The sequence below is a fragment of the Podarcis muralis genome, chromosome 3 (assembly GCF_964188315.1).
Source record: "Podarcis muralis chromosome 3, rPodMur119.hap1.1, whole genome shotgun sequence".
NCBI classification, from domain to species: domain Eukaryota; kingdom Metazoa; phylum Chordata; class Lepidosauria; order Squamata; family Lacertidae; genus Podarcis; species Podarcis muralis.
In genome coordinates this window covers 112,468,571-112,481,641 of record NC_135657.1, presented here as the reverse complement: position 1 = coordinate 112,481,641, position 13,071 = coordinate 112,468,571, and the positions used below count along the sequence as shown (strand labels likewise).

General features: G+C 47.5%; 1 long non-coding RNA gene across 1 annotated transcript; it reads left to right on the top strand.

Moving 5' to 3' along the window:
• Nucleotides 1–608: 608 nt before the first annotated feature.
• Nucleotides 609–10,225, top strand: LOC144327322 (uncharacterized). Its single transcript, XR_013392392.1, has 3 exons — nt 609–1,967; nt 4,874–5,028; nt 8,655–10,225. It is a non-coding gene; the product is annotated as an uncharacterized LOC144327322 (long non-coding RNA).
• Nucleotides 10,226–13,071: the final 2,846 nt, after the last annotated feature.

Genomic DNA, 13,071 nt, shown 5'->3' with positions numbered 1-13,071 from the left:
TCCTGCCAACCTAGCAGTTTGAAAGCATGTCAAAGTGCAAGTAGATAAATAGGTATCGCTCCGGCGGGAAGGTAAACGGCGTTTCCGTGCGCTGCTCTGGTTTGCCAGAAGCGGCTTAGTCGTGCTGGCCCCATGACGCAGAAGCTGTACGCCGGCTCCCTCGGCCAATAAAGCGAGATGAGTACCGCAACCCCAGAGTCGGTCACGACTGGACCTAATGGTCAGGGGTCCCTTTACCTTTACCTTTTTACTTCTGAGTTAAGACTGCACTGTCCTTTTTAAAGGTGTTTACTTGCTTCTCAAGAGCTGGTCACTCACCCCTTTCACTGATTGCATCTTGGATTCCTTTGATTGACCGATTTTTTAGATTGCGCTCCACACATACCTAAAGCTGTTTCTTGTTTGAAATGTTTCGGCATATAAATACACACCTAATCTCTCTTTCTGTACTCAAGGCACCCATAACCAGCTACGGAGGGGACCGTGCGTTTGACGAAGTGTGCTCAGGACCACAAAATCTCATGCCACAATATATTTCTCCTTCTTCAAGGTGCCACAAGAACATTTCCTGCCTCTGCCCCTAATCATGGCCACCTCCCTCTCTGGAATTTGCCCTTCTCCAGTGAATTATGCAGGTGCGGCAGTATATTCCTAATAAACTCCCAGTGAACTTCTTTCTAACTACAAAGGTCAGAGGGAAGCAGAGCTGAATGTAAAACACGTCAATGGCACAGATCGTCGGGAAGGGCTAGAAGAATCTTGTTTTGTTTCAAGGCCATGCTCCACACTGAAGCTGGCAGCTTTGCACGTTTCCTTGGATGCACAAAGTATGCTGGACAGCATTCTTTTAAAAGCAGCTGGTGCATCTGAGATGAACCTCTCTCGATACATAAATTACACTTCAGTTCACAATGGAAACAAAGGCCAGCAGGGGGGAAAAGGAAGCGACTTCTGTAACAGGGAGCAGAACCAGCCAAGGAGATGGCAACTGGGGACACGAGAGTTGCTTCTCTCCCTTCGAGACCAGCTGTCTGGGCTGGTCTTTTTTGCAACAAGATATGACTGTTTTTCTTCCCTTGCGAGCTCCTTGAAGGCCACTTTGACGTTCTGACATGGGATGTTGTTGTTTTCCTCCCATGCAGGAATTTCGCAACACAGGAAGCAGCTCTGATTTTTTGCCAGGAGAAACCAGGCACAGGGAGGAAATTAGTTCTATATAAGTCATACTTCCTGAACATGAAGCTAACCTTCAGAATTCAGAGTTCTCCAGCAAAAACCTAACATAAGAAAATAAGAGCCCTACAAGAAAAACCCATTGTGATGGCCTGGGAATCCGATTCAGAGGCTGAACCTGAGGAATCCCAGCCTGCACAGGAGTCCCCGCCTCCAGGGCCGGCTGAGCCGGGGCTGGGGCATCAGCCTGAAGGGTCCTCACCTGCGCCGGATCCTCAGGAGCAGACACCAGCTGAATCCGCTCTGGATCCGGAGGTGATCGAGGACCCATTGCCTGCAGGTGCTCCTCTCCCAGCCCTGTCAGGGGAAGGTGAGGTTGCCTCTGGGCCCAGTAACCCTCCAGCCTCTCCTGAGCTGCAGAGGCTCAGGGCAGAGAGGCGGAGGGAACTAAGTTCTCACAGGAGGAGTGCTCGCCTTAAGGCCAGGAGAGGTGAGTCACCTGTGGGCCGGGGCCGCCCTATGCCTCAGAGGAGATAAAGGCCAGTCAGCCCAGTCCCAGGTTGCGGGAGCAACATCGTTGGTAACCTGTTCCTGCCAGCACCCTGTCCTGCTCTTCCAGAGTTCCTGACCGCGCCCAGCTCCTTGCCTTGGACCCTGCTTTGCCCTTGACGGACAGCCTCCAGACCCTCGACCTAGTACCGGACTCAGACCATTCCGCATGGTAACACCCCCCCACCCAGGACCAGCACACCCATCCAGTCCAGTTCTCACAGTGGTCAGCTAGGTGTTTAAAGGTGAGCTATAGAATTTGTTCCTACTAGATGTGCTGATGGCCACCAGCGTGGGTGGTATTGAAAGAGAACCCACAGGCCCTGATAGCTGTAGGTTATGAGAAAGCTAGAGCAATAATCCGCCAACGAATTTGGGATGTGGAACTGCAGTGCCACATGAGCGAGATGAATAAACACCCAGCGATAAAAGATAATGGGAGAGGATTTACCCCAGCAAATTATTTGTCAAAATTACAAATACCTAAATACAGACGGTCATTTACCCTCGCTAGATTCAACGTGCTGCCATCTGCCTTATTGCAGGGCAGATTCGAGGGTAAAACGTACGCGGAACGAGTCTGCCCCTGGGGCTTGATGGAGGTAGAAACTGTCTCTCGTGTCTTGTTATGCTGCCGTTTCTACGGGGATATACGCTCGGCATTTATTACCCCTGCTATGCAAAAATCTCCAAATGAATCCGAACTTCAATGTCTAAAATCCCTGGTAGAGGACAAGGATCCTGAGATCACATTAAGGGTAGCCAAATTCTTTGCGATTGCCATAAAACTTAGGGAACAAGCTGCACTGTCATAATGATTAAGGCATTAAATGATAATTTTAGGTTATATGTTAGTGACTAAGTTTTAATTTATATATTTTTAAACTGTTGCTATATCTGTATTGTCCCTGTTATAAACGTAAAGGGACCCCTGACCATTAGGTCCAGTCGTGGCCGACTCTGGGGTTGTGACGCTCATCTCGCTTTATTGGCCGAGGGAGCCAGCGTACAGCTTCCGGGTCATGTGGCCAGCATGACTAAGCTGCTTCTGGTGAACCAGAGCAACACATGGAAACGCCGTTTACCTTCCCGCTGGAGCGGTACCTATTTATCTACTTGCATTTTGACGTGCTTTTGAACTGCTAGGTTGGCAGGAGCAGGGACCGAGCAACGGGAGCTCACCCCGTCACGGGGATTCGAACCGCCGACCTTCTGATCGTCAAGTCCTAGGCTCTGTGGTTTAACCCACAGCACCACCCACGTCCCTATCCTAATGTATTCTTCCGCAAACAATAGAAACCATGTTCCGCAGTCATAGAATCATAGAATCATAGAATCATAGAATCATAGAATCATAGAATCATAGAGTTGGAAGAGACCACAAGGGCCATCGAGTCCAACCCCCTGCCAAGCAGGAAACACCATCAGAGCACTCCTGACATATGGTTGTCAAGCCTCTGCTTAAAGACCTCCAAAGACGGAGACTCCACCACACTCCTTGGCAGCAAATTCCACTGTCGAACAGCTCTTACTGTCAGGAAGTTCTTCCTAATGTTTAGGTGGAATCTTCTTTCTTGTAGTTTGGCTCCATTGCTCCGTGTCCGCTTCTCTGGAGCAGCAGAAAACAACCTTTCTCCCTCCTCTATGTGACATCCTTTTATATATTTGAACATGGCTATCATATCACCCCTTAACCTCCTCTTCTCCAGGCTAAACATGCCCAGCTCCCTTAGCCGTTCCTCATAAGGCATCATTTCCAGGCCTTTGACCATTTTGGTTGCCCTCCTCTGGACACGTTCCAGTTTGTCAGTGTCCTTCTTGAACTGTGGTGCCCAGAACTGGACACAGTACTCCAGGTGAGGTCTGACCAGAGCAGAATACAGTGGCACTATTACTTCCCTTGATCTAGATGCTATACTCCTATTGATGAGGCCCAGAATTGCATTGGCCTTTTTAGCTGCCGCGTCACACTGTTGGCTCATGTCATTTTCCCTATTATACCTAATTGCAAATTCAAATGTATCCCTATTGTGTTTTATGACTTCCTTGATATTGTATGTGGGCTGGAACTGGTCTGTGACCGAAATAATAAAATTCATTCATTCACTGAAAGAGGATAAGACAAATTCATGGAGGATAGGGCTACAAATGTATACTAGCCATGACGATTATGTTTGTTGTAAGAGGCAAGATCCCTCTGAATCCCAGTTACTGGAGAGAGCACTGTTGCCCTCAGGCCCTGCTTGTGGACTTCCTGTAGGCATCTCGTTGGCTTCTGTGAGAACAAGATGCTGGACTAGATGGACCTTTGGCCTGATCCGTCAGGGCTCTTCCTATGTTCTTGAAACTATCACCAGCAGCCTCTAAAAGACCTGAGTGAACTAAAAGGGCTTTAACAACAGCAACAGCAACCCTTCTCAAGACCCCTACAGAACTGATGAGCTTCTCTGGGAAGGAAGTCTCCAGTCAAGGAGCTACCACAGAAAAAGGCTGTGCTCCTTGTGGTTGTCTGAAGGCAAGCAGCTGCTGTAGGGCCTCTTCTGAACATCTTAACGTGGGAGGGCTTCTATGTCAAAAAAGACTTCCTCAGGCACCCTTGGCAATTTCATGCCTTGAAGTAAAAACCAGCCACTTGAATTGAGCCCGGCAACCAGATTGGTCCTCCATCTATCAGCTCCCATTCGAGGAGAAATGCCTCTCTGCATTTCTTCTACTCAATAAATGTTGTTTGCGGAGATTAACGTTATCAGACTTTCCCTGATCAATGCAGCATGAATAGTGACTTTTAATTACTCGCAATTCTCTCCCTTTCTTAATGAGCTTGCCTCTTGGGTTCTTCCATTATTTCCTCACTGATTTCAGGGAAGGCTTGAGGACACAATGATGATCTGTGAACGTGAGGGTTAAGGATGGACAAATCGCTCAATTTCAGTTTCTCACCATCCCTGATTTTCCGAATCTAATTCAGTTCTCCACATTTCGACACCAGTTTGTGATTTTTTTTTAAATCCCCATGCAGAGCTCATCAGCATTTTAGTGCAAATACAGTTGTGTATACAATTTGGCCTTCCACAAACATTGTTGCAAGTGTTCCCCTCATTTTGCATTTTATTATAATAATATTGCATTTTATTTTATGCTATTTTCACAGATATATGTGCTTTTATATGCACACTATTCTCCAATATGCAAATCACAGTAAACCTTTTTTTGGCTGGAGGACTTCATCACAAAATTTGGAGAAGTATGAATTTCAAAGGATAGCCATGTTACCGTTCACATATTGTTTTGGAATGTGGAAATCAGGTAAGTTCACATTGGAATACAAACTGAGCCTAATTTCTCTCGCATCCCTAGTTAGGGCATATTTGGCATTGCAATATAACAGAGTAAGACCTGGACTGTGTGTAACGAAAGGTCTTAGTGGCTAAGCCCTGTGTTTTGGAGAAATGATGGTCTTTATTGAATTATCCACTAGTTTCAAGCCTTTCATACCGTTCAGACTTCGTGAACAGCAGGCAGGATGAATATAAAATGACAACAGAGGCTATGGCACAAAGGAGCACCGCACAAAAATTGTTTAAAAAAGTACAACAAAAGGTGAATAGAAAACAAGCCATTCCCCGTCCTGGGGTCCTCCAGATATTTTGGGCTATAACTCCCATCATCCCTGACCATTGGCTGGGGCTGATGGGAGCTGTAGTCTAAAACAGCAGAACGATGCTCAGTGGAGATGGACTGTCATGGACCATGGCGTGTGCATAAGCCAGCGAGCCACAAGGGAGATGCATATAAGCCATTTCTGGAATTGTTCTTTAAAGGTAAAGGGATCCCTGACCGTTAGGTCCAGTCGCGGATGACTCTGGGGTTGCGGCGCTCATCTCGCTTTATTGGCCGAGGGAGCCAGCGTACAGCTTCCAGGTCATGTGGCCAGCATGACTAAGCCGCTTCTGGTGAACCACAGCAGTGCACAGAAACGCCGTTTACCTTCCCACTGGAGTGGTACCAATTTATCTACTTGCACTTTGACGTGCTTTCGAACTGCTAGGTTGCAGGAGCTGGGATCGAGCAACGGGAGCTCACCCCGTTGCGGGGATTCGAACCGCCAACCTGCTGATCGGCAAGTCCTAGGCTCTGTGGTTTAACCCACAGCGCCACCTGCGTCCCTTGGAATTGTTCTTTACCACTGGCCAAATTCAGCATCTGTTGTGACACATTTGCAGCTCTGCATCTGGAGAGCGCAACAACTGGATGGCACCAAGTTGGGGAAGGCTGGTCTATTGGATATATACAGGTTCATGGAAGTGCTTCCATTGGAAAGAGTGCTGGACAAAATGGATTAATTGCTAGTCAGATTCAACCTGGTAATAATCGTGATCTTTTGAGCCTCACTATCTTAAAAAGCAGAGACATCACCTTGCCAACAAAGGTCCGTATAGTTAAAGCCATGGTTTTCCCAGTAGTGATGTAAAGAAGTGAGAGCTGGACCATAAAGAAGGCTGAACGCCGAAGAATTGATGCTTTTGAATTCTGGTGCTGGAGGGTCCCATGGACTGCAAGAAGATCAAACCGATCCATTCTGAAGGAAATCAGCCCTGAGTGCTCACTGGAAGGACAGATCCTGAAGCTGAGGCTCCAATACTTTGGCCACCTCATGAGAAGAGAAGACTCCCTGGAAAAGACCCTGATGCTGGGAAAGATGGAGGGCACAAGGAGAAGGGGGTGACAGAGGACGAGATGGTTGGACAGTGTTCGCGAAGCTACAAACATGAGTCTGACCAAACTGTGGGAGGCAGTGGAAGACAGGAGTGCCTGGCGTGCTCTGGTTCAGGGGGTCACAAAGAGTCGGACACGACTAAACGACTAAACAACAAAAGTTTTAAGTGTCTTCTGCAGTAAAGCTTTGAAACTCATTCATGGGGTGGGAAGCTCATTTATTTCCACCCAAGGTCCAGATCAGGGATTCTGCTGAACAACTCTAACAGGGAGCAAAGGGAAATGCAATAATTTAACCGCTCAGGCAAATGAAGCGCTGCTTACACAAGGAGAGCCCAAGTTTTATCTGTTGAAAAGACTAGTAATTTGAATAATCTTTAATAATCACAGTGAGAGAAAAAAGAATACGTCTCCCTAGAAATGGCGGTGCTCTCAATTAAGGTTCACTCCCCACTCTGTCCCTATTAATCTACTTCATTGCTGCGTCTTGGAATCTGAGCTTGTACCCTCTGTGCTTTCTGTTCTGACACTTTTGTGAGCTCTCTGGCACCTTGGGGAAGGGGTGTGTGTGTGAATGCTGTCCAGAAACTGTGAATCTGTTAACTCTCTCTCTCCTAGTGTTTCTTCTGCTAGCTGTTCCCCATCCAGTATTTCCCAGCTTCTGCCTTTTGAACTATGCCCTCTACAAACCACGGTTCCAAATCTATACTGTCCTCCTGCTCCTGGGAAGATTCAGGATCAGGGGGAGGGGGTGGCTCCCACCATTCTCCCTCAGTGCAGCCCTCCTCAGCATGGTCCCTGACTGTCGGGATTCACAGAATGCTGTGTGAGATAGTAAGTCTGCAGGGCTGAGCTTGCTAGCTGATGCGACTGGCTGATGCAATCAGCCTGCAATACTTTCTATGGAAGTGCTGGGTCAGAAAGACTCAGCAGTAATGTGCTGTCAGTTGAATGGCTGTCATCGGTTTAAAAGGGAAACCTGTCCAGCAGTAAGTGGGTGGTGTAGAAGAGTGTGGTCACAGAGAGAGAGATAGGAATTGTCTTCCTATTTGCCTTAAGGTGCAGCCTGGTACTCTGTTTGACTGTATGAACTGCTCGTGTATTATTGTATATATTTGTATATATATAGCTCACAATGTGGGACGCGGGTGGCGCTGTGGGTTAAACCACAGAGACTAGGACTTGCCAATCAGAAGGTTGGCGGTTTGAATCCCCGCGATGGGGTGAGCTCCCGTTGTTGGCTCCTGCCAACCTGGCAGTTTGAAAGCACATAAAAGTGCAAGTAGATAAATAGGTACCGCTCCGGCGGGAAGGTAAACGGCGTTTCCATGTGCTGCTCTAGTTCGCCAGATGCGGCTTAGTCAAGCGACATGAGTGCCGCAACCCCAGATTTGGCCACGACTGGACCTAATGGTCAGGGGTCCCTTTACCTTTACCTTTGGCTCACAATAAAGATACTGTACTGAGGAACCTGGAACTCTGAGCATTTCTGCTAAAGCGCCGTGGAGAATTCGCGACACTGACATCATGCTTGGATAAACCCAAGATTCAAATAGTTAAAAAGCAAGCAGTGTACTCGTTCATTGTGGTTATTTATATGATGCTTCTTTAAATGTAGATGGGACCTAGAGTTGTGTGAGGGGTTGTGCTGCGCTTGCTGGCCCCATGGGCGCCATTTTGTCACTGTTGCCTCCCGACACAGGTCCAAAGTGGGAAACCCACTCTGTACATGTAGGCTCATTGAGTGGGTTAGAGCCACGTCTGCAAAGGGTGTCTACATGCACACAGCAGCTCCCTGTTTCAGATCTCCACTCTCAGCACATGGATGATAGAGGGAAGAGCTATCATGGGCTGGGCCCCCTTTCCCCTCCTGCAACTGAGGTGTAGTGGATGGAGCTTGTGACTTGCACAAAAGTATCTAGAAGAAAGTTCAGCACTGGATTCCTCCTCCCATGAGCCTCCGATTGCTCTTCAAAGCCATCAGCATGGCTCCTGGTTTCCTGCACCTGCCATTCAGCTGAAAGTCATCACAGAAACCAAGGGAGATAACTTTTTATATAGGTCAAATCAATTAAAAAGCTGCTTCTTCCCATTGGGTTAATCCAAGCAGCCATTTAATTGGGGGTCCCAATGTGTCCAATGTAAATGCACGGTTGGTTTTATTGAAGTACCTGTAGACTTGTGACTTGATTTATTCTTTCTTCCCCTCTCCTCAGTGCATTGACTTCCCTGCTTCCTGCTGATGCGATCTTTCACCACGATTGCCAAATGCAGTCTCCTCTATGTCCTAATTATCAGGGTCTTCACATGAAGCAGAAACAAGAAAATTCTCTGGGCTATTTTAAGGTATAAGGAAGACTCTAATACTGCCAAGGTGGCGAATCCACAGGAAGCTGTGGCAGCTCAGAAAGAGCGACTTCTCTTTTGCAGCTGCTTGCTTAATGCAAAGTCTTTGTCTGCGGCACACATTCAAAGGAGATCTCTCTGCTTTCTCAAGAGGCTCCTTGGGGCTTCTCTGAAACTCACATTCTTTTGAGAACAAACTATGACCTTCATAGCCTTGGACAAAAACGCTATATCATTCATCTGCCTCCAACTTTCTAAATGTAGACGTCAAATGTCTTAAGTCTTCTGCTCTCAGTAATGGAGAGATCCTTTTATGGTGCTCAGCCTCTCCTGGGTATAACTTTAGAGATTTCAAGCTCATACCATGCCTTAGTGGTTTGTGGGTGGAGGTGACTACAAGCCTTTCGTATGCCTCCATTGTTTCTGTAATTCAGCATGTTGTCAATCATCCACTATTTTTGTGGTCCTCCCCAACTGTGCCCTGAACTATCCTGTTCTCCACCTACTCTGGCTCTACTTAAATCTTGTCTTCTGGTCCAGAGTGTTGCAACCCGGCTCCACGTGTGTCTACAGAACTGGTAGTGATAGAAACAAATAAATTCAGGAATTGCAAATGATTATTAAGGCTGAGTCATGTCCCAGCTGGGGGAGTCCTCATGATAGGAGGCCCAAGAAGCCCTAACTGTACACAAAGTCCTGGCCAGGTTCCACCTAGGGATGAGGAGATGGGATCCTGCAACAAGCCTGAGAAGGGGCCACCCATGCCTGGGGCCATCCATGCTACTGACAACAAGGTCAAATGTGTCCCAAGTCTTCCAAGATAAAGGCAGTGCCTTAAACAGCAGACAGAAACCTGCTCTATCAGAGAAGTGGCAAGGACCACTCAGGAGTATAGTCTCCTCAAGGCTAAGACCATCCACTCAATGAGACCTCTGGAAAGAAGGGAGTTGCCAGGAGTCGGCCAGAGATGCCAGCTTGTGAAGGCGATTGTGGGGGCCAACGGCGCTTATATGATGTGACGTTGTGATGTCACAGGTCTGACGTAAGGAAGTTGAGAGGGACTGGGGGGCGGAGCTGAACTCAATGGCCTCCTCTTGGCACTGCCACCAGTCAGTGGGAATGAGCATGCAGGTGCCCAGACTGTCCATTCAGCTTTGCCCAAGATTATCCATTTTTGCAAGGTCCGTATAGTTAAATCTATGGTTTTCCCAGTAGTGATGTATGGAAGTGAGAGCTGGACCATAAAGAAGGCTGATCGCCGAAGAATTGATGCCTTTGAATTATGGTGCTGGAGGAGACTCTTGAGAGTCCCATGGACTGCAAGAAGATCAAACCTCTCCATTCTGAAGGAAATCAGCCCTGAGTGCTCACTGGAAGGACAGATCCTGAAGGTGAGGCTCCAATACTTTCGCCACCTCATGAGAAGAGAAGACTCCCTGGAAAAGACCCTGATGTTGGGAAAGATTGGGGGCACAAGGAGAAGGGGACGACAGAGGACAAGATGGTTGGACAGTGTTCTCAAAGCTAACAGCATGAGTTTGACTAAACTGCGGGAGGCAGTGGAAGACAGGAGTGTCTGGCATGCTCTGGTCCATGGGGTCACGAAGAGTCGGACACGACTAAATGACTAAACAACAACAATCCATTTTTGCAAAGGATCAGGTTACCAGATATTCATTGAGTGCCTGAAAGTGTGAAAGCAGCAAGGATCTGAATCTGTCTTAATTTTTCCAGGTAAATTAACAGCGCTTACATGGAAATAAGCCTGTGTCCTGTGGCTACCTCTCCCAGGGAAAACCCTGCAAATTATAATATTGGTGTTCGTATATTCAAGCAAATGAAATTCTACCCACTCCAAAAGAAAATCCCTAAAGGAAGGCAGGAAACTAACTAGGCTAGTTTTAAAACGGAGAGAGGTGATAGCCCAGGTTGCATCTGTTCATGACAGCAAATCATGTTTTAATGATCTTGTTCACACAGGAAAGCTATAAGCACTGGTTCCTGCATGGATCACTGCTTGTGGGAATAGTATCAAGCTATCTGTATTTGCAAGGCCTCCACTGAAATGATTTCATTGGCTGGTGTCCTGGTTTGGAACATGTTTGAATGAGACTCCTTTTTTCCACTAAAAGAGATTGAAGCAGGAGTGTGTGTGTGTGTGTGTTTGTGGAAGTTCTGTTAATGGAAAATTGGGGACAGTGCGGCAATAATAGTCCTTCTTCCATATGTTACCTTCAATTAATATTGGTTCATTACTTTTATACCTCTCCAAAACAACAAACCCCAAGGCGGTTAATAATCAAATCCACAATAGAAAACATCCAGCTCATTTTTTTTTTAAGCAACATCACATATCCTCCAACATTTATCTGGTGGAAATAGGGATGTCCTATTCCATAATAACAATGATAATTGTTATTATTTATTCCCTGCCTGTCTGACTGGGTTGCCCCGGCCATTCCGGGTGGCTTCCAACACAAATAAAAACATAAAACATTTTTAAAAATTCCATATACAGTGGTGCCTCGCAAGACGAAATTAATCCGTTCCGCGAGTCTCTTCGTCTTGCGGTTTTTTCGTCTTGCGAAGCACGGCTATTAGCAGCTTAGCGGCTTAGCGGCTATTAACGGCTTAGCGGCTTAGCGGCTATTAACGGCTTAGTGGCTTTAAGAAAAAGGAAACAAACTCGCAAGAACTCGCAAGACGTTTTGTCTTGTGAAGCAAGCCCATAGGGAAATTCATCTTGCAGAACGACTCAAAAAATGGAAAACCCTTTCGTCTAGCGAGTTTTTTGTCTTGCGAGGCATTCGTCTTGCGGGGCACCACTGTACAGGGCTGCCTTCAGATGTCTTCTTAAGGCTGAATAGTAACTTATCTCCTTGGCTTGCGGGGGTTGCACAACTCCATACCCTCCAACATTTCTTTGATGAAAATAGGGATGTCTTAAGGAAAAGTGGGACATCCAGGATCAAATTAGAAGCTGGGACGACTTCTGTAAATCCGGGACTGTCCCTGGAAAATAGGGGTGCTTGGAGGGTTTGACATGACTGCTCACCTTCTGGGGTGGGCAACATTGCGAGCCCTTGTAGCATCCCTGCTAGGGGGCGGGGGGTTGACGACCCCTCTGTGCCAACCCCAGCTGTGTCACCTCCTCCCAGCCAATCCATGGTGGCAGGGGGCGTGGCCACGGGTAATTTAAACCGTGGTGTGGCCAGGGGCTTCCCTCTCTTGCCTCCCCACCTGATATCCTTACCCTCCCGCCCTCTTTGTAAGCTTTGGTTTGACATGACCATGCTATGGACAAACGTCAGCCGCTTTGTTGTTGGGGCCGGACAGGATGTTTTCCACTTGGCGAATTGGCACCAGCCATTTGGTTTTTGCCTACCTACAACTTTGTAAGGTTAGGCATTGGGTAAGCCTTTGTTTAGGGACGCGGGTGGCGCTGGGGGTTAAACCACAGGGCCTAGGACTTGCCGATCAGAAGGTCAGCGATTCAAATCCCCGTGACGGGGTGAGCTCTTGGTCCCTGCTCCTGCCAACCTAGCAGTTCGAAAGCACGTCAAAGTGCAAGTAGATAAATAGGTACCACTCCGGCGGGAAGGTAAACGGCGTTTCCGTGAGCTGCTCTGGTTCACCAGAAGCGGCTTAGTCATGCTGGCCACATGATCCGGAAGCTGTACGCCGGCTCCCTTGGCCAGTAAAGTGGGATGAGCGCCGCAACCCCAGAGTCGGCCATGACTGGACCTAATGGTCAGGGGTCCCTTTACCTTTACCTTTATGTCTTTGTTTAATGGAGGGGAGGTTGTAGCCTCTGCCTGCCCCTCCTCAATAAGGGCATCCTGTTAAAGGGTGTGTGGATCCTGTCCAAAGCCCAGGCGTGGGCTAGGGCCATGCCATTATTCCAAGGGGTACCCCTTGGGGTGCCCCTATTTGATGTATGTCATAGGGGTTTACCCTTAGCTGGACTCCCTGCAGATGGGTGGGAGTTGAGATATAGCCTGGTTTCACCCAATGCCTAAGCCAAACCGCTCACATCTGTAGCCAATAAAGTTGTAGCCTGTTTTAGCCCATAATCCAAAATACTTGGGTTGGTGTGCTTATTAATCAGTGGGGAGCTACAGGGCATGGGGCCTTGGGACGCAACAGTGTAAAAAACATAAACAACTCAATAACAGCAGGCGAAAAGTGTAACCAGTAAGAAAACATAACTGAAAGTAAAAATGCAGATGGAAACAGAAGCAGAGACAAACAAATCAACTTGTAGGCCAAATGCCCATTTAAATAAAT